The sequence below is a fragment of the Schistocerca gregaria genome, unplaced genomic scaffold, assembly GCF_023897955.1.
Source record: "Schistocerca gregaria isolate iqSchGreg1 unplaced genomic scaffold, iqSchGreg1.2 ptg001193l, whole genome shotgun sequence".
Classification (NCBI taxonomy): domain Eukaryota; kingdom Metazoa; phylum Arthropoda; class Insecta; order Orthoptera; family Acrididae; genus Schistocerca; species Schistocerca gregaria.
In genome coordinates this window covers 92,501-97,500 of record NW_026062519.1, presented here as the reverse complement: position 1 = coordinate 97,500, position 5,000 = coordinate 92,501, and the positions used below count along the sequence as shown (strand labels likewise).

The following is a 5,000-nucleotide window of genomic DNA, read 5'->3' as shown; positions in this document are numbered from 1 at the left end:
TCGTTATCGGAATTAACCAGACAAATCGCTCCACCAACTAAGAACGGCCATGCACCACCACCCACCGAATCAAGAAAGAGCTATCAATCTGTCAATCCTTCCGGTGTCCGGGCCTGGTGAGGTTTCCCGTGTTGAGTCAAATTAAGCCGCAGGCTCCACTCCTGGTGGTGCCCTTCCGTCAATTCCTTTAAGTTTCAGCTTTGCAACCATACTTCCCCCGGAACCCAAAAGCTTTGGTTTCCCGGAGGCTGCCCGCCGAGTCATCGGAGGAACTGCGGCGGATCGCTGGCTGGCATCGTTTATGGTTAGAACTAGGGCGGTATCTGATCGCCTTCGAACCTCTAACTTTCGTTCTTGATTAATGAAAACATACTTGGCAAATGCTTTCGCTTCTGTTCGTCTTGCGACGATCCAAGAATTTCACCTCTAACGTCGCAATACGAATGCCCCCGCCTGTCCCTATTAATCATTACCTCGGGTTCCGAAAACCAACAAAATAGAACCGAGGTCCTATTCCATTATTCCATGCACACAGTATTCAGGCAGGCTTGCCTGCTTTAAGCACTCTAATTTGTTCAAAGTAAACGTGCCGGCCCACCGAGACACTCAACTAAGAGCACCCTGGTAGGATTTCAACGGGGTCCGCCTCGGGACGCGCAAGCACGCCTTCGGCTCGCCCCACCGGCAGGACGTCCCACGATACATGCCAGTTAAACACCGACGGGCGGTGAACCAACAGCGTGGGACACAAATCCAACTACGAGCTTTTTAACCGCAACAACTTTAATATACGCTATTGGAGCTGGAATTACCGCGGCTGCTGGCACCAGACTTGCCCTCCAATAGATACTCGTTAAAGGATTTAAAGTGTACTCATTCCGATTACGGGGCCTCGGATGAGTCCCGTATCGTTATTTTTCGTCACTACCTCCCCGTGCCGGGAGTGGGTAATTTGCGCGCCTGCTGCCTTCCTTGGATGTGGTAGCCGTTTCTCAGGCTCCCTCTCCGGAATCGAACCCTGATTCCCCGTTACCCGTTACAACCATGGTAGGCGCAGAACCTACCATCGACAGTTGATAAGGCAGACATTTGAAAGATGCGTCGCCGGTACGAGGACCGTGCGATCAGCCCAAAGTTATTCAGAGTCACCAAGGCAAACGGACCAGACGAGCCAATCCGATTGGTTTTGATCTAATAAAAGCGTCCCTTCCATCTCTGGTCGGGACTCTGTTTGCATGTATTAGCTCTAGAATTACCACAGTTATCCAAGTAACGTGGGTACGATCTAAGGAACCATAACTGATTTAATGAGCCATTCGCGGTTTCACCTTAATGCGGCTTGTACTGAGACATGCATGGCTTAATCTTTGAGACAAGCATATGACTACTGGCAGGATCAACCAGGGAGCTGCGTCAACGAGAGCTGAGCAGCCGGCCGCCCGGGAGTGTGTCCCGAGGGCCCGCGCGAACACGCAAGCGTCCGCTCAATTATTCTGCAAACAGGAGGAGGCTGAGCTCCCCTGCACGATACACCTCGAAACCCTCTCAGGTCCCGGCGGCGCGCAGCGCCGTCCTAAGTACTTGGTCGGGTTCGAGAGAGGCGCAATCGCCCGGAGATAGGCGAGTAGACGCTTTCAGTGCGAACACCCGTGCTCCCAACTGAGCTTGCCGCTGCCGACAGAGGCCCGGGAGCGTGCTGTCGTGGCATTGCCGGCGGGAAACAACACGCGCCACCTACGGTGACCGGCAGCTCCAACGCCAGCGCCACAGAAGGGCAAAGCCCCACTTGGGTGCAGAAGCGAACTCTCCCAGCACAGCGCACGCGCCAACACGTCCGCAGAGCTGCGATACAAACCACCTGCGAGAACCGCTGGGGGCGACCGAGCAGCAGACGGCGTCGCGACGCCGAGTGCCGGGCGGCGGCGCATCCTCAACGCACACAGTCCGCAATCGGACCAGCACACTGCAGATGTCCACCGCGCTTCGCACCGGGCTCGACAGAACCCACTTTGGCCGCCTGGCGCCGCGCGCAGGGTGCGCCGGCGCATAGCTGGGACGCCAGCCGGGCCCGTCGGCCGGCGCTCCTGCCACTGGGCGCCCCCCACCAGCCGGCTGTAGTGCGTGCGCTCACGCAGCGCGCGGCCAGCACGCCGGGCGGCCCCCCCTCACCGGCCGGGGACTGTCCCGCCAAGCCACAGCCTCGTATCGCTTCATACCTACATGGCCAACTCAGGTTCGGGGGCATGGCGGGTACCGCCGAAACAACCGGTTCACAGATGTACCGATCGTCGCTATCACCGATGCACCTGCAGCGCGAACAACCGCTCAACAACTGATTTCCAGTTCATTTGCGGATCTTTGGCAGCAAACGTATACGTCAATCTACATTTGCGAAATCTACGATTCTGGCATGCCTGCATGTTATGTGTCACGACACGCTACATCAGCCCACATACACACTGCGGCATGTACACGAGAGAACACGTGGAAGATGGTCCGCGCACGTGTGCAATGTCCCTTGCGCGGTCGACTGTCAACCGGCCTCTGTAGCATGTCGCAGATGTGGAACGCGGTCCACCGTGCTATCATGTTGTGTGGGGCAATACGATTAAATAGGAAAACCCTCGTCGCTACATCAACAGACGGCTCACGCTGATTCCCGGCAGAGGGAGGAGGGGGGGGGGGGGGCCAACATGCAATACTTTCGTCCGTACCTACTTACCACATGTCTGTACGGCGTACAACAGTGCAATCTCGCTGTAATGGGGAGACGAGACAAGTAGCATCGTGCACAACATATGGCCCTTATGATTCGCCATTGTAGGGCGCAGCCGGTGTACGGTCAAGCATGTGCCACATTATGTCACTCAGTACGTAACGACGGATGATCAGTGTGGGTTACGCGTACATCAGCGGACAGTCCACACAGGCCGTACCACAACGTACACTGACTGCATCGACAACCGAATGCAACTGAACAGCTGCAAGGCTCATTTCACAAACAAACGCCTGACCGACCAGCTTGGAAGGGCAGGAGGGGAGGGCGATATTCGTTCTGTAGCGGTACACCCTTCCAGTGGTTAGCGGGACTGTGTAGAAAGTACGCAACACTCGAAAGACCTTTATGTGAGGGTACGCACCATGGCATCAAGAAATACACATGACACCAGAGGATCCAAGCAGTGAACTATGTTCAGAGGGTTGCTGTTAGGCAAAGCTACATTCCTGTGACGTTACATGTGACAGTTAAGGTGCAGTGTAAGTTAGGTTAAGGTGCAGTGTAAGTTAGGTTAAGGTGCAGTGTAAGTTAGGTTAAGGTGCAGTGTAAGTTAGGTTAAGGTGCAGTGTAAGTTAGGTTAAGGTGCAGTGTAAGTTAGGTTAAGGTGCAGTGTAACTTAGGTTAAGGTGCAGTGTAAGTTAGGTTAAGGTGCAGTGTAACTTAGGTTAAGGTGCAGTGTAACTTAGGTTAAGGTGCAGTGTAACTTAGGTTAAGGTGCAGTGTAACTTAGGTTAAGGTGCAGTGTAACTTAGGTTAAGGTGCAGTGTAACTTAGGTTAAGGTGCAGTGTAACTTAGGTTAAGGTGCAGTGTAACTTAGGTTAAGGTGCAGTGTAACTTAGGTTAAGGTGCAGTGTAACTTAGGTTAAGGTGCAGTGTAACTTAGGTTAAGGTGCAGTGTAACTTAGGTTAAGGTGCAGTGTAACTTAGGTTAAGGTGCAGTGTAACTTAGGTTAAGGTGCAGTGTAACTTAGGTTAAGGTGCAGTGTAACTTAGGTTAAGGTGCAGTGTAACTTAGGTTAAGGTGCAGTGTAACTTAGGTTAAGGTGCAGTGTAAGTTAGGTTAAGGTGCAGTGTAAGTTAGGTTAAGGTGCAGTGTAAGTTAGGTTAAGGTGCAGTGTAAGTTAGGTTAAGGTGCAGTGTAAGTTAGGTTAAGGTGCAGTGTAAGTTAGGTTAAGGTGCAGTGTAAGTTAGGTTAAGGTGCAGCGTAAGTTAGGTTAAGGTGCAGCGTAACTTAGGTTAAGGTGCAGCGTAACTTAGGTTAAGGTGCAGCGTAACTTAGGTTAAGGTGCAGCGTAACTTAGGTTAAGGTGCAGCGTAACTTAGGTTAAGGTGCAGCGTAACTTAGGTTAAGGTGCAGCGTAACTTAGGTTAAGGTGCAGCGTAACTTAGGTTAAGGTGCAGCGTAACTTAGGTTAAGGTGCAGCGTAACTTAGGTTAAGGTGCAGCGTAACTTAGGTTAAGGTGCAGCGTAACTTAGGTTAAGGTGCAGCGTAACTTAGGTTAAGGTGCAGCGTAACTTAGGTTAGGGGCCAACGTGGGTTAGGTTAGGGGCCAACGTGGGTTAGGTTAGGGGCCAACGTGGGTTAGGTTAGGGGCCAACGTGGGTTAGGTTAGGGGCCAACGTGGGTTAGGTTAGGGGCCAACGTGGGTTAGGTTAGGGGCCAACGTGGGTTAGGTTAGGGGCCAACGTGGGTTAGGTTAGGGGCCAACGTGGGTTAGGTTAGGGGCCAACGTGGGTTAGGTTAGGGGCCAACGTGGGTTAGGTTAGGGGCCAACGTGGGTTAGGTTAGGGGCCAACGTGGGTTAGGTTAGGGGCCAACGTGGGTTAGGTTAGGGGCCAACGTGGGTTAGGTTAGGGGCCAACGTGGGTTAGGTTAGGGGCCAACGTGGGTTAGGTTAGGGGCCAACGTGGGTTAGGTTAGGGGCCAACGTGGGTTAGGTTAGGGGCCAACGTGGGTTAGGTTAGGGGCCAACGTGGGTTAGGTTAAGGGCCAACGTGGGTTAGGTTAAGGGCCAACGTGGGTTAGGTTAAGGGCCAACGTGGGTTAGGTTAAGGGCCAACGTGGGTTAGGTTAAGGGCCAACGTGGGTTAGGTTAAGGGCCAACGTGGGTTAGGTTAAGGGCCAACGTGGGTTAGGTTAAGGGCCAACGTGGGTTAGGTTAAGGGCCAACGTGGGTTAGGTTGCCAGAGATGTGTCAAATCAGGATGTACGTTTGGCT

The 5,000-nt window shown here is 53.2% G+C and overlaps 1 non-coding gene across 1 annotated transcript in view; it reads right to left on the bottom strand.

The window, feature by feature from the left end:
• LOC126329553 (small subunit ribosomal RNA) overlaps nt 1-1,407 on the bottom strand; it is a 1,893-nt gene extending 486 nt beyond the window's left edge. The window contains exon 1 of the ribosomal RNA XR_007562335.1: nt 1-1,407. This exon is cut by the window's left edge and continues 486 nt beyond it. This is a non-coding gene — a ribosomal RNA (small subunit ribosomal RNA).
• Nucleotides 1,408-5,000: the final 3,593 nt, after the last annotated feature.